This window comes from Chlorocebus sabaeus, chromosome 8, assembly GCF_047675955.1.
Source record: "Chlorocebus sabaeus isolate Y175 chromosome 8, mChlSab1.0.hap1, whole genome shotgun sequence".
NCBI classification, from domain to species: Eukaryota; Metazoa; Chordata; class Mammalia; order Primates; family Cercopithecidae; genus Chlorocebus; species Chlorocebus sabaeus.
In genome coordinates, this window is record NC_132911.1 from 73,929,179 (window position 1) to 73,955,362 (window position 26,184).

Here is a 26,184-nt window from a genome sequence, read left to right on the forward strand (position 1 = left end):
CAGTGGGGGTTTTTTGGTGCTTTCCTTATAACTTTTCATATTTTCAGGTTTTCCTAATTGAATCCGTATTAAAATAAGCAAAAAATTAAACATATCTTTGGGAATTAGCAGTACCTTTATAGTATTCAGCTACCAATGCTCCAGCCATCAAATGTACTATCTTTGTATATACTTAGGACAAATCAGTATTTTTAAACTTGACGGAGGCCTTTACAGGTTAATGGATTTGTTTCATTTGTTCTTATGTCTATATCATTTTTTGCAGGGGCACCTCACACATCCTGAACATCAATAATCTCTGAGGAATGTATGTACAGGACAGTATTTGTAAAGCAACCCTCCCATTTTCTGTAAGATTGATCTGTCTAGTACTTCAAGATGACTTCTTATAGGCCAAACTATTATAACAAGTCAAGGGTTAACAAACCACCAGCAGATCTGGTAAATACAGTTTTATTAGAAAACAGCTACATGGATTCATTTATGTATTGTGTATGGCTACTTACACCAAAACGGCAGAGTTGAGCGACTGCAACAGACATGGTACAGCCCACAAAGCTGAAGATATTTACTATCTGACCCTTTATATAAAAAGTTTGCTGACCATTATAATAAACCATGGCAGTCTTTTATTAAGCATTTACTGTGTTCCAAGTATCAGCAAAATGTTTGCATACATTGTTTATTTTAATTTTCACCCGTAAGGTAGTTATAATTATTTAGCTATGACTCTAAACCACAGAAGTATGGGTAAATTTTTGTTTAGATGCATATCTGAAAAAGCCATTTCTCTATAAAGTTTATAGTTTTAACATGTTAACTACGTAGAATAAAATTATGCATGGAAATCAAAAGACTATTTGCATAAAAAGAAAATTTATTTGTAAAATCAATTTTTCCAAAGCAACCAGTATCTCAAAGGTTCAACTTATAAAAAGGCATAAACCCAAAGCAGTATTTTAATTGAACTATAATTCATGCTGAAGTGAAATAGAATCATAAATGTTATTTAATGACTACCTTTCAGAAACTACACTAGGTGCTTCACATTACTTGTGCCATCAACACTATCATTCCTATGGAAAAAAAGTACTGTCATTTTCAATTTACAGATGAGAAAGCCGAGTCCCTGAGAAGTTAAGGAGATAAGCAATTAGTAAATGGTAGAGCCCAAATTAGAACTTGACTCTATCTGAACCCAAAGCCTGTCTTCTTTTCATTTAAGGGCACATTTCTCCAAAACACAAAAAAGTATTAAAATTTTAATTATAAGAAGCTTAATTAAACTAAAAAGCTTCTGCACAGCAAAAGAAGTAGTCAACAGAGTGAACAGTCAACCTACAGAATAGGAGAAAATATTTGCAAAATCATATATACAACAGGGGACTGATATCCAGAATTTATAAGGAACTCAACTCAACAACAACAAAAACAATTCTATTTAAAAGTGGGCAAAGGACATGAATAGATAATTTTCAACAGAAGGCATACAAATGGCCTACAGGCATGTGAAAAAAAATGCTCAACATCATTAATAATCAGAGAAATGCAATTTGAAACCAAAATGAGACATCATCTTATACCAGCCAGAATGGCTATTATTAAAAAGACAAAAAATAACAGATGTTGGCAAGGATACAGAAAAAAGAGAACTCTTATACACTGTTGATGGGAATGTCAATTAGTATAACCACTATGGGAAACAGTATGGAGATTTCTCAAAGAACTAAAAATAAAACTAACATTTGATCTAGCAATCCCACTACTGGGGTATCTACCCAACTGAAAGGAAATCAATATATCAAAGGGATATTTGCCTTCACACGTTTGTCATTGCACTATTCACAATAGCAAAGATAAGGAATCAACCAAAGTGCCCATCAATGGAGAACTGGATAAAGAAAATGTGGTACATACACACAATGGAATACGATTCAGCCATAAAAAGTAGCATTATATCTTCTGCAGCAACATGAATGGAACTGGAGTCCATTATCCTAAGTGGAACAAGCCAGACACAGAAAGACAAATAGCACATGTTCTCACTTATAAATGGGAGCTAAATAATGTGTACATATGGATGTAGATTGTGGAATAAAAGACAATGGAGATTCGGAAGGGTAAGGATGGGTGGTGGATGACGAGCAATTACTTAATGGGTACAATGCATGTTATTTGAGTGATGGATACCCTAAAAGCCCTAATTCATCACTATGCCATTTATACATGGTATTACCCAATTACCCAAAACACCATAAAATTATGCCTGTACCCCATAAATTTATTCAAATAAAAAAAGAAGCATACAGGACTCTGCTACTGGAAAAAAAAAAATCACATAAGAGCTGAAAATCTCAAAATATTTTTGGAGCTGTTAATAGCAGGAGGCTTAAAAGCATTCTAAATGAAAAAGAAGCTCATTATTAGATTTCCTTTTCCAGTTTCATCACTAATTGGTTTCCATAAGGATGGCAGGGAAATGTACATTATCTGGAAAATACATGCCAAATACGTTGCATGCCATTTACTTCAGTAATTACGGTGAAGCCTCAGAAGAGCATACCAGCTGTTAAGAGCAGCTTAAATTTATCTCCTGGGAAGGCTAAGTCACTGCCAGGAAGCACCTTCCAGGTAAACAGGCATCTGTGTGACACACTATGCTTTCCAGGCACTTGAAGAAACGTGATTTCCATTGGAAAGATCCAAGTTCAGGGCAACACCGAGGCACAACTGGAACGATGTCTTGTGCAAAGTCCCCACAGTCATTGGCATCACCATGGCCATCCATTGGATTTTATAGACATTTGAGTGATATAAATCCTTTAGGACATCTTTAACGCTACCCTGTTTTTTGCATCAATCCACAGGAATTAGTCTAGGTACACTTTAAGTAAGTCTGCCTGCACTAGGGTTCCTCGTAAAGTTTTTTCTTGAATTCAGAGGCATATTAGTAGTCAAAGTCAACAGTCATTGACTGCTACTGTAAGATAACATTGGGCATTTGTTGTCTGTAAGATACTGTGCTAAGGTCTTTATATGCATTTTCTTATTTAATCTTCACTTCAACCTTATGTAGTAGATACTATGATAATCCTAACCTTTTTTTTTTTTTTTTTTTTTGGAGACAGAGTTTCTCTTTTGTTGCCCAGGAGTACAATGGCGCAATCTCGGCTCACCACAACCTTCACCTCCCAGGTTCAAGCGATTCTCCTGCCTCAGACTCCCAAGTAGCTGGGATTACAGGCATGTGCCACCACACCCAGCTAATTTTGTATTTTTAGTAGAGACGGGGTTTCTCCATGCTGGTCACGCTGGTCTTGAACTCCTGACCTCAGGCAATCTGCCTGCCTCAGCCTCCCACAGTGCTGGGATTACAGGCATGAGCCACTGCACCCAGCCTATTATCACAACTTAAAGCATTTTCCTTTGTCACCACTTCATCAATGAAATAATATAATAAATTCATCTGAATTAAGAATAGATAACATCAGGCCGGGCGCGGTGGCTCAAGCCTGTAATCCCAGCAGTTTGGGAGGCCGAGACGGGTGGATCACGAGGCCAGGAGACCGAGACCATCCTGGTTAACACGGTGAAACCCTGTCTCTGCTAAAAGATACAAAAAACTAGCCGGGCGAGGTGGCGGGTGCCTGTAGTCCCAGCTACTTGGGAGGCTGAGGCCGGAGAATGGCGTGAACCCGGGAGGCGGAGCTTGCAGTGAGCTGAGATCCGGCCACTGCACTCCAGCCTGGGCGACAGAGCTACACTCCGCCTCAAAAAAAAAAAAAAAAAAAAAAAGAATAGATAACATCAAACACCAGGGCCTGTCAGGGGGTGGGGCACGAGGGAAGAGAGAGCGTTAGGACAAATACCTAATGCATGCGGGACTTAAAAACTAGATGATGGTTTGATGGGTGCAGCAAACCACCATGGCACATGTATACCTACATAACAAACTGCGCATTCTGCACATGTATCCCAGAACTTAAAGTATAATAAATAAATAAATAAATAAATAAACATCAAAAATTATATTAAAAGTTTGAAAAAAGTAGATAATTCAGCCTAGCACAGTGGCTCACATCTATAATCCCAAGACCTTGGGAGGTCAAGGTGGGAAGATTGCTGTAATCCCCGCTACCCAGGAGGCTGCGGAAAGAAGATTGCTTGGTCTTGCAGCAGTTCAAGACCAGCCTGGGCAATAAGGCAAGACCCTATCTCTTCAGAATTAAAAAATTAGCCAGGTGTGGTGCCATGCACCTATGGTCCCAACTACTCAGGAGGCTGAGGTGGGAGGATATCTTGGGCCCAGGAGGCCAAGGCTGCAGTGAGCCATGTTCTTGCTACTGCGCTCCAGCCTGGGAGACAGAGCAAGACCCTGTCTCAAAAAAAAAAAAAAAAAAATAGGTAATCCTTGTATTTTTGTTATCTAACAATAAGAAAGATAACTTGTAAATACAGTTTTACTTACTAAGTTAACATACCTAAGCTTTTTGTATTTTTTCTATCACACAACACTTCAATTTATAGTAGTAGAAAAAAATTCTCATTTGGAAAGGTGGAGTAGTCTACAGTCTACTCTTACAAAAAAGACAAAAGTGCCAAATGACCCATCTAATACCAGGCATTTTGTTTTAAAAAGTTTTTAAGTAATATTCAGTTCACTCGGGGCAATTATGACTCAACTCATATTCAAGAGATTTGTAAGAGTACTGGCTTCAGCATCAGATGTCTGTGTAGGTCTCTATCAGGGACTGGCTCTGTGATCCTAGACAAGTTACTTAATCCCACTGGATGTGCTTCCTCATCTATAAATAGTAGATCATAATTTATCTGCTTCCAAGAGTTACTGAGGGCAGTAAAAGAGACAACGTACATAAAGCCCTTCACACTAAATGCTCATCAATGTTAGCTATAACAATGATCATTATTGTTACTTCTATTATTATACATGACTTTATAGTTAAAATTATTATTCTGAGACAATACCAGACTTTAAAGTGTCTTCAGATCAATGGGTACCAAAAAAATATAGAAAGAATGAATAAAACCTACTATTTGATAGCACAATAGGATGACTATAGTCAATAATAATTGTATATTTTAAAATAACTTTTATAATGTATTTAGATTATTTGTAACTCAAAGGATAAATGCTTGAGGGGATACCCCATTCTCCATTGTGTGCTTATTTCACATTGCATGCCTGTAGCAAAACATCTCATGTACTCCATAAATATATGCACTTACTCTGTACCCACAAAAATTTTTTTAAATAATTTTTTAAAAATAAAAATTTTAAATTTTAATTTTAATTAAATTTTAATTTTAAATTTTAAAAATTAAAAAAGGTATCTTCACAAAAGGAGGATGATGTCAATTTTATGGTTAACTGTATTTTTTTTGTTACCAAAGTCTTAAAAAATGGAATTTGCATATCTGGTCGTCAGATAATTGGAATTGCCCAAAACACCCTACTCCTTAATCATTAATCAATCAGTAGTTATTTGGTAAGTTATACTTTTAAAATATATTACGTTAAACATTATGAGTGAAAAAGAGGGCCATGTCCCTTCCTAAAAAGAGTGTGAGACCTACATGGAGAATGAAATGATAATTGCAGTGGAGATACATCATTATACATTTATGCAAGCCCATAAGAGGTACACCAAAAATGAATCCTAATGTAAATTATGAATCTTGGACGACAAGGATGTGGCAATGTAAGTTCATCACTTATAATGAATGTACCTCTCTGGTGGGACTCTTCATAATGGAGGAGGCTATGCATGTGTGAGGCAGGGAATACATGGGAAATCTTTGTACCTTTCTCTCAATGTTGCTGTGAACCTAAAACTCTAAAAAAAAATCTTTTTTTAACCTAAAAAGCTACACCTAGATTAAAGTCTATTTTTTAGAAAGGCAAGACCAAAGTTTGGGAGAAAATATTTGCAAAGACTCATACCCAGAATGCTTAAAGAGTTCTTACAATTCAATAATTAGAAGATCAAAACACTAATAGAGAAAGGGCAAAAATTTTGGACAGCTGTATTACCAAAGAAGGTATCAAGATGGAAAATATCCTATGCAAAAATATTTAACACCATTGATCATTGTGTAAGTGCTAATAAAAGCAATGAGATACTAGTATCACTAGAATGGCTAAAATTAGAAAGACTGATCATATCAAGTAGTAGTAAGGATGTGGAGCAACTAGAACTCTCATATATCACTGGTGGGAATGCAAAAAAGTACAGCCATGATGGAAAACAGTTTGGTAGTTTCTTAGAAAGTTAAACATACAGGCCAGGCACAGTGGCTCACGCCTGTAATCCTAGCACTTTGGGAGGCTGAGGCGGGTGGATCACCTGAGATCAGGAGTTCGAGACCAGCCTGGCCAACATGGTGAAACCCCATCTCTACTAAAAATACAAAAATTAGACAGGCATGGTGGTGTGCGCCTGTAATCCCCACTACCCACGAGGCTGCAACAGGAGAATCTCTGGAACCTGGGAGGCAGAGGCTACAATGAGCCAAGATTGTGCCACTGCACTCCAGCCTGGGCGACAGAGCAAGACTCAGTCTTAAAAAAGAGAAAGAAAGGAAAAAAGAAAGGAAAGAAAGGGAAGGGAAGAGAACGGAAGGGAAGGGAAAAAGAAAAGAAAAGAAAGAAGGAAGGAAGGAGAGAAAGAGAGAAAGGAAAGAAAAAGAAAGAAAGAGAAAGAAAGAAAGAAAGAAAGAAAGAAAGAAAGAAAGAAAGAAAGAAAGAAAGAAAGAAAGAAAGAAAGAAAGAAAGAAAGAAAGAGGCATTTACCATATGACCCAGCAATTCCATTCTTAGATTAGCCAAGATAAATTAAAATACATGTTCACACAACTAGTGCTAGAGAGCATCTCAAATGGTTTTGGGGGCAAGAAGGAGGTGGAGATTGCATAATGGCACAAGCAGACATTTTGGGTGACGGAAATATTATCATGATAGTAGTGGTAAGTATAGGACTATAGATATTTGTCAAAGCAACCAAATTCTATACTTAAATTTAGTAAATCTTATTGTATGTTAAAATTATATCTCAATAAAATTGGTGTAAAAAATATAATTATTGACATAAGTTATTCTACGATAAATGCCTAACAGTGGTTCCAATAACTACAGACTTCAGGAGACAGAAAAGGAAGAAGAGAATGAATACTTATAAAGTGCTTCCTGCGTGCTTTTTAAACATAATAGTAAATCCTGCCAACAAGTTATCTGAAAGATAAGTTTAGTTACTTTGCACTTTGAAGAAGGTGTCTGATCTTTGAAATAGTAAGGAATGCACCCAAGTCACAAAACTAGTAGGCAGTAGATTCAAGCCCAAGTCTGTCTGACTTTGAAATCCAAATACTACTCTACACCCCATGGTTTCCCATGTAATTTCAATACAGCCACAAATGAAATCACACTTTAACCCAACAAATATCAAAAGCAAACCATCCAAAAGAAATCAAACCACCATTGCTGTTCTCCTAGCAGAAGGATATTATGTGCAACAGTCAAATAATACATAAGAAATCTCGACACCAAGTCCTAATCTTTTAAATAGATAATCCTGAATAGTCACAGAAGCTATTATAATTTTCAGAGCAAAGTTATTATAGAGATGTTTGCATAAATACACTATGTGAAATTTTTAAATTTACTTACACATTTTATCAAATTCTCAAGGACATTTCTGGAGTAACCTCATCTTTTATAAAGCATTAATTCTGAGGCCTGCCTACAGATGATATGGTTATTATGTAATATTTAATAGTTCAAAATGGGAAGTTAATATACTTCTAAAAATACCAAAGAAACTAGTATATAAAAATATCAACTGTGATCACCAAAAATTGCTTCTAGTTGTATCTAATTATCTCATACTCTCTTTAAGAGCTCTGCATTTCGTATCAGGTGTGGCCTGAATAAGTAACATTATTTCATACGTGGCAACTGTTTAGCTTATTGTCAATGATACAGATTTATCACGAGCTTATAAACCTCATGATCCATCCAATCCCTCAATTTTTAACTACTTCCAGGAAGTTTCACCAATAGGCAAATATGCTGAGGGACAAAAAAACAAATACTAGGAGCATTTTAAAAATAATTATAAGCGTCCCTAGCAGGATTCAGTGCTTAAGCTACAACGATTAATGTGATTGTACCAAATTTTCACAAGTGCAATGCATCTTTGCAGCTCATCTAATGGAGTTTGGGTAATACTATTCATTAGTAAGAACCCTTAGAAACAATCGTTTATTTTGTTCTCCCCAGGAAAGTGATCTTTTCATGATTTGGCAAATGTGGGTGCACACACACACACACACAAGGACAACAACTTAATAGTTGTTTTTGTAGTAATCTACAAAATGGACAGCTAAAGTACATATTTGGTCATCTAGAATCCCTCAAAAAAATTATCTATTTTTTTTTTTTTTTGAGACGGAGTCTCGCTCTGTGGCCCAGGCTGGAGTGCAGTGGCCGGATCTCTGCTCACTGCAAGCTCCGCCTCCCGGGTTCACGCCATTCTCCTGCCTCAGCCTCCCGAGTAGCTGGGACTACAGGCGCCCACCACCTCGCCCGGCTAGTTTTTTGTATTTTTTAGTAAAGACGGGGTTTCACCAGGTTAGCCAGGATGGTCTCGATCTCCTGACCTCGTGATCCGCCCGTCTCAGCCTCCCAAAGTGCTGGGATTACAGGCTTGAGCCACCGCGCCCGGCCCAAAAAATTATCTTGCGTAGAACTGTGTAGATAATTGAGGAAAATGATGTCTATGTCAAATATTTGGAGAAAGCTCTAAATTAATGGATACTTTGATTACTTAAACAGCCTGAAAGAAATTAAGTAAAAGCCTTGACAATTCAGTCTAAGAAAATAGGGAATAGTTAAGGATCCATTCCAAAATTTTGGAAGAAAGAGTGAAGATGCATTTAAATGTTAGTAGATTGAATTTGCAAAGCTGTCTGCATGGCAGAAGCAAGGGAACCCCTTTGTCACCTAGGGCTGAGCAGCTGTCCCCTGCTGACTTGTCCTCATCCCTTCCCCACAAATGCAGCCAGAGTCCCACATCATCACCCATAGGGTGAAATCAGAAGGAGCCTTACGTCATTTCTACTCGTGGCATCTAACACTGACACATCAACCTCTTCTTACAAAGAGTAACATTATTCTTTCCAACTTCTGATACATTTCTGACCAATCAAGATTCAGACCTGTACGTGCCCTAAATTGACATATCATTTTCCTTTTCCCCCATTAGAAATGCTTCAAATATATAACTTTCTCTTTATGCCACATGATCGTTGCAATTGAGTAGTGTCCGGCCACTGACCCGAAAGAAGCAGTTAGTTTTGCAGACTAGTTATCAGCATCCGCAAGTGCTTATGCACCATGGCAATTAATCAAGGTTGCCCGGATTGGATGATAACATGACTTCAGGTCCACAATCCCTCAGCCTAAACCCTTAAAGCTGGATGTGTCTTGGAATTAAGATTTTTTTCACATTTTACAAAAGTAAAATGGTGCCTGAGGCTATGTGTTACGTAACATCTCAATGAAGTCTGGAATGGCATTCCAAAATCAAGCACACTAATATTTCTGCAACAAACGAACAAGTATTCACACTAAGTATGATTTTGAAAATAGCCATACATCAGGTCAGATTGGGCTTTGCCATCACGTGAGTTGTGAACTAACTATTGGATCTCAAAGCTTTTAGCTGAATATAGAAGTAATAACAGAGGAATAGTAGCAGTGGAAAATCATTATGAGAACTGGTCTATGCAAACAGATGCCAGGCACTAGCTATACATGATCTCCTTAATCTCCCCAACAACCTTGAGGTCAAAAGTACTTTCAAGAGACTGTTTTACACAAACTGACTTAAAAACACTCTTTTTACAAGGTACATGATATATAAATGTTTTAAACCCCTCTCCCAAATCATGAATCAAACCCAATATTGTTATTAGCCCATTCTTTTATTGGCTTTCTCATTTTGAATGACATTTCTGTTCTTGATTATAGGATTTTAATCTCATTAGAGTCCTACATAACAAATCCAGAGGTAGATTTAAAAGAAAAAAATCACATAATTTCAAATTATTTCAGGAAGGCAACCCTGAGATTATTCACTAGTTCAGCAACTCAAACCAAAATTACACACTAACAATTACCCCATTAAGGAGCTTTGCTTCCTTTAGTGAAGTATGCTTATCCCATAAGTATGAAATTTATGTTTACTCTACCATTATAGGGGAAAACTTGATTTAAAAAAAATAAAAGACTGTACAAGAGCTCAAGGTGTTAGTACGGAATTGGATGGTAATCTGCTGAGTCTAGGACTTGTATACTGAGACCTGTGAAAATCTCATTACTTACCTTAGCCCACCATCCCTATATGGAGCTCAAGTGGCCCTCAGTCTTCCTAGCTGTGTATTCTACATTTAACTTATTAATTTGGATTCGGACTCATCCAAATCATGCCAACTCAGCTTGCAAACTCCTCGCCCTGATTACATCTTGTGGAGGTTTTATAAACATATTACTCTAAGAATTACTAACATCATAGTATATGAGGCTAGAGTGATATGATAATCACCCCTCATATCTCCAGTAAACAATTCACTCTAACAACCTTGGTATAAACTGATTATACATATAATTATCATTTTTAATGTTCATCTTGTTCAAACAATGAATTAGATACTATAACAATATAATGCATTAGCATTTTATTCTTTAAGATGCTTCCCTACTGTGTACCTTAATTAAGGAATAAGGAAAGCATCCCAACTAAATTTATAGTCTTAGTATAATCTAAAATTATCTTCTCACAAATATGAAAGTCTTTGCTATTGCAAATGTCTTAGGTTGAGTTCCTTCAGAAGCCAAACCTAAAAGATTTGAATGCAAGTAATTTGGCATGATTCTGGAATCCATATCTACTGTGCTTAAGGATACCACACCCTGTGCTGATTCATCTAAATACTATCTGTCTCTGAAATATCCCCAAACATATGTATTTATTTCCACACACATAGTCATCTGTTTCAGTATTGTGTGTGTGTTCATTCCCCAAGAAACAGAATGCATTCTCAAGCAGTAAAACTGGCCCAGGACACAACACTGTGCCTCCTGGCTAATGGGCCTTAGCTACTATAGAGCACCATCACCTTCAGCCAATTACCAAAGCTAATATGTCTCCATATTGTTGGTTTCTCTTTTGTCCATGTATTTTGTGTTCTGTGAACAATTTTGACCCATACTGTCTCAAAAATCAGTATGCAAGTAAGAGTGCTGGATGTGTGACAAAAATTAAAACCTAGGAGAACCAACCTGGACATTGAAAGGCAAGAAGTTTTAGCTCCCTAGGCAAGAAGTTTTATCTCCCTTGAGGCATCATCAAGTAAGTGGTCAAAGACAGTAAGAGTCTTCTATGTGGAATCATAAAAAGAGCCCAAATACACAGAGAATGAAACAGTGGTTACCACCTGCTGGGTGGGGGAGTGGTCAGGGAATGGGAAATGTAGGTCAAAGAATTCAAAATATCAGATGCATATGATGAACAAGTTTAGACATCTATCGTACAGCATGAGAACTAAAGTTAATAAAATTATATTGTATATCTGGGTTTTTTGTTAAATAAGTGGATTTTAGCTGCTGTCTTATCACAAAGAATTAACTATCTGAGATGATAGATACGTTTATCTCCTTCACTATCATAACCTTTCTACTATCTATTAATATATGCATCCCACAACATGTTGCAAACTTCAAATATATACAATAAAGTTTATTTTAAAATAATAAAAATATTGATAGTACAACAGGGTGACTATAGTCAATAATAACTTAATTGTACATTTTAAAATAACTAAAAGAGTGTAATTGGGCCAGGTGTGGTGGCTCACGCCTGTAATCCCAGCACTTTGGGAGGCCGAGGAGGGCGGATCACAAGGTCAGGAGTTCGAGACCAGCCTGGACAATACGGTGAAACCCCGTTTCTACCAAAAATACAAAAATTAGCTGGGCATGGTGGCAGATGCCTGTAATCCCAGCTACTTGGGAGGCTGAGGCAGAAGAATCACTTGAACCCAGGAGGCAGGGTTGCAGTGAGCCGAGATCATGCCACTGCACTCCAGCCTGGGCGACAGAGCAACACTCCTTCTCAAAAAAAAAAAAAGAACGAAAGAAAAGTGTAATTGCAGTGTTTGTAACTCAAAGGATAAATGCTTGAGGAGATGAATACCCCATTCTCCATGATGTGCTTATTTCACACTGCATGCCTGTACCAAAGCATCTCACGTACCCCACAAATATATATACCTACTATGTATCCCCAAAAATTAAACATTAAAAAATGTAATAATAATAATAAATACTAAAAAAGTGGGAGAAACATATTTGTAACATTTATCTCACCTAAAGACCTAATATTCCTAACAAATTTTAACTATTAAAATTGAGGAAAGAGAGCCAGGTGTGGTGGCACACACGTGTAGTCCCAGCTACTTGGGAGGCTGAGCTGGGAGACTCACTTGAGCCCAGGAGTGTGAGCCTTCAGTGAGCTGTGCCTGTGCCTGTGAATAGCCACGGCATTACAGCCTAGGCAATCTAATGAGATCCTATCTCTAAAATAAAAATAAATAGAGGAAAGAAACTATGATACATGCACACATCAAAATAATATGCAGCTTTAAACTACAATAAACAAGAGCAGTATAAACTAAAAGCAAAAAGAATAAAGGGCAGTGAAGGTGAAGATCAGCAGTCACATGGGATTGGTGAAGGGAGCCTGCTGACATTCTGAGGGCATCATAAACAGACTGCAGCCCAGGAAGACTGAGCAACAGCTGGGTGAGTAGAACCGGAAAGAACAAAAGCCAGAGGCACATCATGACTTCAGGGGATTTGAAGAGAACAGGGAGCTGTTGCCAGGACTGCCATTGTACAAACAGCATATTCCCTTCCAATGTTACTTACATAGAAAGAAGGAAGGGAGGAAGAAAGGGAGGGAGGAATGGAGGGAGGAGGAGAGAAAGGAAGGGAGGGAGGAAGGAAAAGAATAAAGGCCTGGAATTTCCCCATTCTGCTGGCTGTCAGAGGGTGTAGAACTGAGGCTTCCTCTGTTCCTGCACCCTAAAGGTCCTCTGATCACATCCCCTTGCTCCCTCATTCTTGGCTAGCTGAGCTCCCATCACCACCCACCACCTGAGTGTTCTAGGGTATATTTCAAAGGCGCAGAAACTGGGGGCAAGAACACGCACAGAGCCATCTCAGCATGATCACTCTGCAGGGACAGAGAAACGTGAAACCTCTGCAAAACCAGAATGGCAGCAATCACGATCAAATGAGTAGACACTGTAAATCCAAGACATGAATATACTGAGTCAGGAGATAAGAGATTTGAGGGAGGGATACTATATTGTTAAATTACAGTCATTAAAAATTGTGCTTTGTTTGTTTAGAAGAAAAATATTTAATTCATGACAAATATTTAAAATTATCTGAGATGTAATGTTTCCCTCCTTCCAAGTCTGCAGTGCTGCTCTGCAGTTTTCATTTGACACAGCAAGTTCACACCTTGTGGCAGAGGCTGTGTTAGGTACTGAGATCATGGACACGACTGAGAAACAGTAACTTCCCTCAAGGAGCCCAGAGTCCAGTGGGACAGCACCCAGGTCATTAACAACAGAAGCATTTGCTCTGAAACTAGGATTTTACTAATTGGAGTTTTATTTCATTTTTAAAATCATATACCCAAAAATTTAAAGACCTTCTCTAATAAGTGAATTACAGAAAGCTTGCTTTGGGAAATATTCAAGTAAATATTGATCTGACCATTAAAAGAAGCTCAGACTATCAGGATAAACAACATTATAAATAGTAAAGTCAAAACAAAGTCAACAAGGAAAAGATCCAAGTCAAAATTCTGTCTTTACTTTTAAATAAAATGAAGTATTTTTATTCTAGCATATATTTTTATCAAATATTAGATATATTAATTCATCTGTCAATATCCTAGCTATTACCCATCTTCTTCTGTAAAGCACTGGGGTGTTACAAAATGTAAGCACCCTTAGAAATAGAATAATTTAGTTGGAGAGAAGAAACAGACAACAGAAATGTTAAAAGATATAGATTAACAACATTTCAACATAAGAAAATCTCAAGTCAGTGTGTGATTAATGGCCAAACAGAGCAGGGATATTGCAATTTACAAAGGAAAAAAAAATGAACATTTCAGACGAGTGTGTATTTAAGCAAGATCTCGAAGGACAAGTAAAATTTGGACATAAAGGAAGCAGGAGGGCAAAAGTGCTACTGTACAGAAGTATGGTAGGAAAAGACCATAAATAAGGTAAGTGGTGAATTATTTGAGATAGCAGAGATTGAGTAATGTGGACAGCTTTCAATGTCGAGCCAGGAAATTGGATTTTATCCTCAGCAATGAGGAATGTAAGGAGCCTCTGCTAGCGTTTGAGCAAAGGAATGATATAAGGTGGTATTTTAAGAGCATTGTCTGGCTTTACTATGCAAGAATTAAAAGGAAGTCGATGGATAAGAAAAACCCAATAGTCCAGACGTGAAGTGGTAAGGATCGGAAGTAGGTTAGGACAGTGGACAGTAGTGTGAGAGGTTTAGGAGAAAAGATTCATAAGACTTGGTAAGTTATTAGAGACCAGGAGATTCACTGGTCTCAACAACAGGTGGCCAAGGGGAAAAAAAAATCATTAATGAAATTAAAAAGTCAAGATGGAAGACGTTTCGAAGAGGGTGAAAGCTAATGGAAGTAGGTCATAAAACTGAGGTAAAAGCACTAATCACAGGACTTAATGTCGTGAGTGGTATACACTCTTTGGGAAAAAAAAATTGTAGTAAATATAGTGTTTTTTGGGGTTTTGGGGGGATTTTTGTTTTGTTTTGTTTTGTTGCTGCTGTTGTTGTTTTTGAGATGGAATCTTGCTCTCTGCCCAGGCTGGATGGAGTGCAGTGGCATGATCTTGGCTCACTGCAGCCTCCACCTCCTGGGTTCAAGGGATTTTCCTGCCTCAGCCTCCCAAGTTATCTGGGACTACAGGCATGCACCACCACACCCAGCCACTTTTTTTGTGTTTTTAGTAGAAACGGGGTTTCACCATACTGGCCAGGCTGGTCTCAAACTCCTGACCTCAAGTGATCCACCTGCCTCGGCCTCCCAAAGTGCTGGGATTACAGGCGTGAGCCATTGTGCCCAGCCAATATACTGTTTTTAAATAATATTTTTTCCTAACTATAAAGTAACTTAAGTTCAGTGCACACAAATTTGGTATGGAAAAAAAATCCAAAGAAATAAAAGTCATTCAGAATCCTACTACCCAGAGATGGCTACTTTCACAGATGTCTATCCTTTGAGTCTTTTTTTTTCCCATGTCAATAAAAATAATAGAGCCAACATGGGGGCTCATGCTTATAATCTCAACACTTTGGAAGGCTGAGGCAGATGGATCAGCCTTGGCCTATCCTCTTGAGGTCAGGAGTTTGAGACCAGCCTGGCCAACATGGCAAAACCCCTCTCTACTAAAAATACAAAAATTAGCTGGGTGTGGTGGCATGCGCCTGTAATCCCAGTTACTCAGGAGGCTGAGGCATGAGAATCACTTGAACCCAGGAGGCAGAGGTGGCAGTGAGCTGAGATCGCCCCACTGTACTCCAGCCTGGGTGACAGAGTGAGACTCTGTCTCTAAATAAATAAATAAATAAATAAATAAATAAATAAATAAAATTTTTTAAAATGAGAGGGAAAGGGAGTAGAGGAGAGAGAAGAATGGCTAAGATTTATTGACTGCCTATTACATTCCAAGCATTAGTCTAAGGTCTTGACATATATTAATAGTGATTCTTGGCAACAATTCTATGAGCTAGATAATATTACTATCCCTTTATGCAGATGGAGAAACCAGGGCCCAGAGAGATCAAGTCTGCTGAGGCTGCCTCACTTGTTGTGAGGTGGGCAAGCAGCAGACATGACACCCTCTGGGAGTCATGGTTTCCCTGGCAGTCCTGGTGCTATTGCTTTGGAGGACATGGAAAGAAACAGAACAGGTGGCAGAGAGATGTATGCATTATCATGGATGAGAACTGAAGACAGTTGCTGGAAGGAGACTGGATGACAGAATTTTGTGCCCTGTGGTACCCCGCTTGTCAAAAGCTTCCACCAGAATGGGAAAGTTTTGCTGAATGGGGAGAAGTTCTTGAGGTTAATGTAGCAAAAGTAGATGTCACAGGGCAGCCAGGACTGAGTAGACAGTTCATCGTAACTGCTCTCCTACTATTTATCATTGTAAAGATGGTGAATTTAGACACCATCAGAGTCCAAGGACTAAGAAGGACTTCAGAAACTTTATAAGTGATGAAGAGTGGAAGAGTATTGAACCAATTCCATCATGGCTTGGTTCAGGTTCTTTTCTGATGAGCAGTATGTCAGCACCCTCAGCACTCTATGTGGATCAGGATTTACCATGCTATTTTACTGAAGACCTTAGATTACTGGTTTGGAAATTGTATACGGTTTTTGCTTTAGCAATTCTGCTTTCAGGGTCGTTTTTAGGACTCTATGATATTTGTGTCAGATTGCCTTTGTCCTTCAAAAAGGCTCAGACTGCAGCCATACTTGTTATATTAGTTCATTCTTGCACTGCTCTAAAGAAATATCTGAGACTGGGTAATTTATAAAGAGAAGAGGCCTAAGTGGCTCACCGTTCTGCAGGCTGTACAGGAAGCATGACACTTCTGCTCAGCTTTGGGGGAGGCCTCAGGAAACTTACCATTGTGGCAAAAGGCAAGGGGGAAGTTGGTTCTTCACATAGCCCGAGCAGGAGGAAGAGAGAGAGGGAAGAGGTGCTACACACTTTTAAACAACCAAATCTCACAATAACTCATTTACTCTCTATCATGAGAACAGCATTGAGGGGATGGTGCTAAACCATTCATGAGGGACAACCCCTGTGATCCAATTACTTCCCACGAGGCCCCACCTCCAACATTGGGGATTACAATTCAGCATGAGATTTGGGCGAGGACAGAGATCCAAGCCGTATCACTCAACCTCTGGCCCTTCCCAAATCTCACATCCTTCTCACATTGCAAAATACAATTATCCCTTTCCAACAGTCCCCTCAAAGTCTTAACTTATTCCAGCATTAACTCAAAAGTCCAAAATCCAAAGTCTCATCTGAGACAAGGCAAGTCCCTTTGGCCTATGAGCCTGTAAAATCAAAAACAAGTCAGTAACTTCCAAGACACAATAGGATACAGGAATTGGGTAAATACTCCCATTCCAAAAGAGATAAATTCAGTAAAAGGGGCTTCAGACCCCTTACAAGTCCAACAAGTCTGAAATCCAACAGGGCAGTCACTAAATCATAAGCTTCAAAAGAATCTCCTTTGACTCCATGTCCCATATCCAAGGCATTCTGATGCAAGGGGTGGGCTCCCAAGGCCTTGGGCAGCTCTGCCATGTGACTTTAAAGGGTTCAGTCCCCAAAGCTGCTCTCCTGGACTGGCATTGAGTGCCTGAGGCTTTTCCAGGCTGAGGGTGCAAGATGACAGTGGATCCACCATTCTGGGGTCTGGAGGATGGTGGCCCTCTTCTCACAGCTCCAGTAGGCAGTGCCCCAATGGGGGACTTCATGTAGGGACTGCAACCCCACATTTCTCTTCTGCACTGCCCTAGTAAACAGTCTCCATGAGGGCTCCAACCCTGCAGCAGGCTTCTACCTGGACATTCAGGCTTTACCATACATCCTCTGAAATCTAGGTGGAGGCTCCCAAGCCTCAGCTCTTGTGCTCTGTGCACCAACAGGGTTAACACTGCATGGAAGCCTCCAAGGCTTACAGCTTACACCTTCTGAAGCATCGGCCCAAACTGTACCTGGGATCTTTTGAGCCATGGCTGAAGTTGAAGCAGCTGGGATGTGAAAAGTAGTGTCCCGAGATTGTGCAGGGCAGGGGGCCCTGGGTCTGGCCCATGAAATCACTCTTCCCTTCTAGGCCTCTGGGCCTGTGATGGGAGGAGCTGTCATGAAGGCCTCTGAAGTGCCTTCAAGGCCTTCTTCTCATTGTCTTATCTATCAATATTTGTCTTACTTTTAACCATGCAAATTTATCCATCCTGACTGAATTCTTCCCCAGAAAATGAGGGGTTTTTTTTTCTACCACATGGCCAGGCTGCAAGTTTAGCAAACTTTTGTGTTCTACTTCCTTTTTAAATATAAATTTCAGGGCTGGGTGCAGTGGCTCACACCCATAATCACAGCATTTTGGTAGGCTGAGGCAGGAGGATCACTTGAAACCAGGAGTTCGAGATCAGCCTGAGCAACACAGTAAGACCCTGCCTCTACTAAAAATATAAGAAAATTAGCCAGGCATGGTGGTGTATGCCTATAAACCCATCTACTCAGGAGGCTGTGGTGGGAGAATCACCTGAGCCTGGGAGGCAGAGGTCTACAGTGAGCCATGATCATGTCACTGCACTCCAACCTGGGGAACAAAGCAATATTCTGTCTCAAACATTATATATATATATATATTCAAGTTTCAGGTCATTGTTTTGCACACACATATAAGCATAAAATGCTAGAGGCAGCCAGGCCATATCTTGAACAGTTTGCTGATTAGAAATGACTTCCACTAGATACCCTAAATCATCTCTCTCAAGTTCAAAGTTCCACAGATTCCTAGAGCAGAGGCACAATGTAGCTAGGATCTTTGCTAACGCATAGCAAAAGTGACCTTTACTCTAGTTTCTAATAAGTTCCTTATCTCCATCTGAGACCTCATCAGCCTGGACTTTATTGTACTTACCACTATTGGTATTTTGGTCACAACCATTTAACAAGTCTCTAGGAAGTTCCAAACTTTCCATTATCTTCCTGTCTTCTTCTGAACCTTCCACACTCTTTCAACCTCTACCTATCACCCAGCTCTAAAGTCATTTCTACATTTTCAGGTATCTGTGTGGGAATGCCCCACTCCTCAGTACCAATTTTCTGTATTAGTCCTTTCTTGTACCGCTCTAGAGAAATACCTGCAACTGGATAATTTATAAAGAAAAGAGGTTTAATTGGTTCATGGTTCTACAGGCTGTACAGGAATTATGATGGCTTCTGCTTGGCTTCTGAGAAGGCCTCAGGAAAGTTACAACACAGGCAAAGGCAAAAGGGAAGCTGGAACTTCACATGGCCGACACGAGAGGAAGAGAGAGAGGGAAGAGGTGCTACACACTTTTAAATAACCAGATCTCATGATAACTCACCCACTCACTATCACAAGAACACCACAGAGTGGATGGTGTTAAATCATCCATGAGTGGCCACCCCCATGATTTAATCACCTCCCACCAAGCTCCACCTCCAACACTAGGGATTACAATTTGACATGAGAGTTGGGCAGGGACACAGATCCAAGCCACAGCACCAGTCCAAAAAATTATTACCAGAATCTTCTCAATCTTTTAACAATGTGGAGGAGGAATAAAAGGTGGATGTAGAAGTTTCCAAAGAGGAAGCTGAAAGTAAAGAAGGAATAAAGAAAGGCTTTCCATAGAATACCATAAATTGGCCATGGATAAATCCTAATTTTTGTAGTTATCTTAATATTATGATTTTGACAAAAATAGATTAATCATTTCTTTTGGTTTGAAGTGAAATGTTACTTGCTTGTATACATATTGCAGGGCTCAGACTAGACTGTCATTAGATTGAGAGTCTACATTCAGAATATAAAAGCACTAAGTATAAAAGTTTGAAATATGATTTAAGCACAGTGTGGTGGTTTAAATAGTTCAACTTTTGAAAAAACACTGCCAAGCAGTGTGTGTGTTTAATAATAACCTGTTTCAAGTCTGAGTTTTGAAAATTTATATTTTACAAGTATTATATTATTGGAGGTATTTAAGAAGCTTACTTTAGAGAAAAAGATTTCTCATCTAGTACAGTTTTTCTTCGTTTCACTGTATGAAAAGAAGAAGATACTTCCCACAAATAAAAAGAAATATCCCACAAATGGGAACTTTGCCCATTGTCTCAAGAAGTGTGTATTTCAATAACAACTCTGTGGTCTTTTTAGAGATATAATCAAATTTTTTTTCATACTTTTAGATTATGCAACTAACAAAAACTACATTACATTAATTATAGTTTTCTACACACAATAATGCAGGATACGCTATTGATTTAAGAGGTTTTTATTTGTCCGTAATATTCTCTTGATTCCTATAAACGTTGTATTAATCCATTCTCCCACTGTTACAATAACTTACCTGAGACTGAGTAATTTATAAAGGAAAAGGGTTTAATTAACTCACAGTTCAGCATGGCAGGGGAGGTCTCAAGAAACTTACAATCATGACAGAAGGGGAAGCAAACTGTCCTTCTTCACATGGCAACAGCAAAGAGAGGTACTGAGCAAAAGAGGGGAAAGCCCCTTATAAAACCATCAACTCTCATGAGAACTCACTATCACAAGAACAGCATGAGGATAACCAATGATTCAATTATCTTCCACCGGGTCCTTCCCACAATGTGTGGGGATTATGGGAACTACAATTTAAGATGAGATTTGGTTGGGGACACAGCCAAACCATATCAAAGATTGATTTCCTTTTTTGTATTTTTCTTATTTGCCATGGATTCCATTTTTTATTTTTCAAATTAGATAATAATTTCCTGAAAATATTTTTCATGTTTTGGTAAATGGTATTTTTTGTTGTTGTTTCAAACTAAAGTTTACTGAAAGATCCATCAAATTGAGCTATCTGTTGATAATTTGAATTTTGGTCACCTATTTAAGGCTTTACATTATTCTGCTGAACTTCTATTTGAACTTTTTTCTTTTTTCTTTTTTGGATGTAAAGGTGAACATTCCTGATTTATCTGATTTGGAAAAGCCTTGATATTTTACATTCTGAAAATTCACAAATGCTTGACCTTTTTTTTTTTTTTTTTTTTGAGACAAGGTCTTGCTCTGTCACTCAGGCTGGAATGCAGTAGCACAATCACAGATCACTGCAGCCTTGACCTCCCAGGAGAAGGAGGAGGAGAGGCCTGCCCAAACTAGCATACTGCCTCTTGCATGATATGCTTTATAGCTTATACCAGTTTGAACAGATAACAATGGGACACATTCATTCATTCATTCTTTAGCCAAGTCTCTAAACTTTGCTAGTCTATATGAACAGCAGATTCCTAGGGAAAATCTCACCAAAGGGCTACCAACTGGCATCTTTTCTTTAATATATTTATTTACTAGATGGCTGCTCTCCCTTTGATTCATTGGGATTTCTCAACTTATTGAATCCAGTAGTCAGCATAGGCTACATTACGCTGCAGTAAGAAGCAGGCTTAAATATCTTAGGGTTTATAATTATGAAGGTTTATTCCTTGGTCACAATTCATAATCCATTCAAGGGTCATCTAGGATATCTGCTCCATGACTTCTGATTCCAGAACCCAGGCTGATGACACCAGAATGTTGCCACCCCTGTGACAGAGGAAAAGGGTGTTCCCGTGGCAGTTAAGTGTTCTGGCCTGGGTATATCCCTTGCAGAACTACATGGGACTGTTTGTCTAGAATTTGTTACACGGCCCCATCCAACCCCAAGGGGGCCAGAAAGTACATTCCTACCCTGGGCCCAGAATGAGGAGAAACCACACTTGTGAATAGATAATAATGGAACTTATACACCTTCATTCTTTCTTTAAACAATGCCCAAACTTTGTTGCTCTATAGGAACAGCAGAATTCCTTAGGAAAATCTCACAAAAGAGCTCCCAACTGGCATCTTCTCTTTAACACAATTATTTACCATGACTTTACCTGACCTATACACAGCTCACATCCTAAGTCCTCAGAACCCTCAGGTCCCTGTCACACCTTGACCAAGATTCTATTGCTAACATCCCTTCAAGGCAAAAGTTGTCAAATATAGATATCTTAAATTAGTAGAGCTGAAAAGACCTTAAGGAATATTTGGATCCCTCCTATAAATAAAGAAAAATCAATCCAAAGTAACTCGTATAGCTAGTAAAAAACTAAAATCCAAGAGTCTTTTTTTTCCTAATTATTTCCTCAACAATTCCTTGGAAAGCAAACAAGAAAAAGATAGATTTCACGTGTTGTGAGATTTACTGTTTGTATTCAAATCAACTATGAATTTCATAAAAATGGAAATCAATGCTAAAATATTTTACAGCAAAGTACATTACCATAGATCTTAGTCTTTCTCCATTGCTTCTTTTTTTTTTAACCAACATTTTATGATTTAGAGTTTTACATCCTCTGACAGATTTTATTTTAATTACTTGTCTGGGAAGTATATTCATTTGAAAGCAAAAATAACCTAGATGGTGGTATTTGATGAATGTATTTATGTGAATCTCCCAGTGCTTTTCCTTTGGCTTAACTGACACAAGGCTCCCAAGTCAAAAAAAATCAGTAGTCACTCACCCAGAGTGACTCCAGGATCCTCAGAGAGCAAACAGTGCAATCTCCCATTTTGGCTGAGGAAACTACCCAGTTTAGGCAACAGACGCCAGGTCCCACATTCACAAAATGCAAGAGCAAAGTCTCAAACCTCATCTTCCACCCCCAAACTCAGTGTTCTTTCCACCGCCTCATGTCACCTCAAGCTTTATTATTTGGAACAGGCTATTTCATTTCTCTGCTCCTCCGTTTTCCCAGTTAGAAAATGAGAGAGTAGGACTTGCTAGATCGAGATTTCCCAAATGCGTTTCAAAGAACATCAGTCTGCGAGGTGATTGAGGGAGTAAAAGTTTCATGGTCATGTAAATTTGAGAAAAAAATACTTTATCCTTCTCCTGGAGATTAATAATGGGGATCAGCACAATAAAAACCTTAGGAAAATTCTTCAATAAAGAAAAACATTTAATGTCAGCCGGGTGCAGTGGCTCACACCTATAATCCCTGCACTTTGGGAGGCCGAGGTGGGAGGATTGCTTGAGTCCAGGAGTTCAAGACCAGCCTGGGCAACATAGTGAGACCTCATCTCTACAAAAATAATGAACAGAATTAGCCAGGCTGGTGGCGCATGCCTGCAGTCCCAGTTACTCAGGAGGAGGAGGTGGGAGGATCACTTGAACCCTGGAGGTCAAGGCTGCAGTGAGCTGGGATTGCACCTACAGCTTGCTCTATAGCCTGAGCAAAAGGGCAAGACCCTGTTTCAAAAAAAAAAAAAAAAAACTAAAAAAAAGTTTTAATGTTGTTGAAACGAACATTTCCTGAACGTATCTGGTCACAGGAATCTTTTTGTGTGCGACTCTTACCAACATTCTGCCGCCCGCTCTGACCACTCTCCCTGCCTCAACTCCCAGTAAGACCAGCCTCTTCCTGCTGAGGCTCCAACACACCAAACACCTTCCTACCTCAGGCCTTTACCCCTGCCACTCCTCTCCCTGGAGGCCTCATCTCCTCGAAGAGATCCTCCCTGGCCACCACTCTCCTTCAAAGAGACCTACTTTGTTTGCTTTTTCTTCATAGCCCTTATCCCAGACAAACATTGCATGATGTATGTTTGCCTCTTGCACCAGCATAGAGGCTCCCCGAGGCAAGAACTTCATCTTGTGCATCAGCGTAACCTCCAGCACCCACAGCTCTGTCTGAGAAAAATATTTGTTGAATGAATTAATTAATGAACCAATCAATGAAGCCTGTGAGCTTCATGTTCTATAGAACATACAGTATTATTGGCTGGGCACAGTGGCTCACACCTGTAATCCCAGACCACCCTGGGAAACATGGTGAAACCCTGTCTCTACTGAAAATACAAAAAATTGGCCGGGTGCAGTAGCTCACACCTGTAATCCTAGCACTTTGGGATGCCAAGGTGGGTTGATCATCTAAAGTCAAGAGTTCGAGATCAGCCTGGCCAACATGGTGAAACCCCATGTCTACTAAAAATACAAAAAATTATCTGAGCATGGTGGCATACGCTTGTAACCCCAACTACTTGGGAGGCTGAGGCAGGAGAATCACTTAAACCTGGGAGGCAGAGGTTGCTGTGAGCCAAGATCACGCTACTACCCTCTAGCCTGGGTGACAAACTAAGACTATATCTCAGAAAAAAAAAAAAATTAGCCGGGCATGGTGCCGGGTGCCTGTAATCCCAGCTACTTGGGAGGCTAAGGCAGGAGAATGGCTTGTGAGCTGAGATCGTGCCACTGCACTCTGTTTCAAAAAAAAAAAAAAAAATGAAGTCTTGTTAGCAAACCAGTGATATTAGCATAGCATCACCTGGACCCTTTTTAGAAATGCAAATTCTCAGCTTCCCTCTACCTTCTTGGAGTGGAGCCCAGCAGTCTGGGTTTGAACAAGCCCTTCAGGTGATTCTGAAGCTCAGTAAAGTGTATGGCTGGGCGTGGTGCCTCACACCTGTAAACCCAACACTTTGGGACACCAAGGTGGAAAAATTGCTTAGGTCAGCATTTCAAGACCACCTGGGCAACATGGCAAGATTCTGTCTCTACAAAATTGAAAAATTAGGCTGAAGCTGGAGGGTCACTTGAGCCCCAGGGTTTGAGGCTGCAGTGAGCTATGATCATGCCACTACACTTCAGCCTGGGTGACAGAGCAAGACTCTGTCTCTAAAAAAAAAATAAATAAAATAAAGTTTGAGTTCCACACTCCCTTCCTCACCTCTCCACTGGGGAAGGGGATAGGAAAGGAAGAAATCTCAAAGAGCAGCCAAGAAGTAATGTTGAAAAATAAGAATTCTAACTACAGGAAAATAAGGTTAGGAGAGAGTTGCCTTCCTTGGGGGAGCAAGAAAGAGACCATGCAAAAATTAAGTCTGACTAGATATATGTGAGTTTTTCACTGTCCTCTGAGGCTAGACATTAGAATTCTCAAGAAAGAGCATAAGATAAAATCAGTCCTGTAAGCAAGACATTTTTGCTAACATCTAAAATCTATACCTTAAAAATTACCCAAGTTGTAAGCTTTTTGTATTTTCTTTTTTGTTGTTGTTGTTTTTGTTTTTTGTTGTTGTTGTTTTTTGAGAAGGAGTCTCACTCACTCTGTCACCCAGGCTGTAGTACAGTGGCGTGATCTCAGCTTACTGCAACCTCCACCTCCCGGGTTCAAGCAATTCTCCTGCCTCAGTCTCCCAAGTAGCTAGAATTGTAGGCACGGGCCACCATGCCTCTGGCTAATTTTTGTATTTTTAGTAGAGGCGGGGTTTCACCATGTTGCCCAGGCTGTTCTGAAACTCCTGACCTCAGGTGATCCACCCGCCTCGACCTCCCAAAGTGCTGGGATTATAGGCATGAGCCACCATGCCCAGCTGTTTCTTGTATTTTCTGAGTTTATTTATTTCTCTGATGCTCTTATTAGTATTTGCGTATGCCTTTTTCAGCATGCCAAGGAAATCAAAGGGAAGGTGGCTGGTTATCTGTTTTGGTTATTAGCACACCAAGCAGGAGGCTACCCACTCCACCTTACACCTACGAGGTGAACACGGAAATTGTGCTGAAATAAAAGTGAGACATTCCAAGGGAGAGGTGAACACACATGTCAGAGTCCTATTCATGAGTTTCTCACCCAACCTGCAGGCCGGGCTCCTGCCAGAGAAACCTTGACACTTCTGGATTCTCCTGGATGAAAGAAGAGGGTGAGCTCTAACAACTCCCTGTGCTTTATTAAGATAAATATGTTCACAAGCCAGGTGTCAACTCCTTCCTGTTATCAGAGAATGACAGTCATCATTCAGGTTGGGGTGGTCCTATAGACAGCAATGATTGAGCATAAAAAGCGATGGAGTGCACATCCGAGATAACTAAGAATCACTATTCAGGCCATTCTCCATTGAAGCAGAAGGTGACAGGCTGTGTTCCAAAAGATTGTTTGACATGAGCCACACCCTGCCAGCCACTAGCCTACTGGACTACTAGCAACCAACCTTTTTAAAACATAACTTGGTTCTAAAACAAACCAAAAAACTCTCATGGGTAAATCCCAATGGCTACTCTAATGTTCTCAAATAAATTGCTACTGGCTCCCCTGAAATCCCCCAGGAGGGAGAGAGAAGAGAGGAAGCAGCTTCGGTTCCTTTTCCCCAAGACTCAAATGGGCTTCAGTAGAACCTATGATCCCAAGATAAGAACTATT

General features: G+C 39.5%; 1 protein-coding gene and 1 pseudogene across 2 annotated transcripts in view; one reads left to right on the top strand and one right to left on the bottom strand.

Annotated features, from left to right (window-relative positions):
- SLCO5A1 (solute carrier organic anion transporter family member 5A1) overlaps window positions 1–26,184 on the bottom strand; it is a 159,171-nt gene that overhangs the window by 110,115 nt on the left and 22,872 nt on the right. The gene's annotated exons all lie outside the window — the stretch shown is intronic.
- LOC103236938 (thioredoxin-related transmembrane protein 1 pseudogene) lies at window positions 15,949–19,609 on the top strand (annotated as a pseudogene).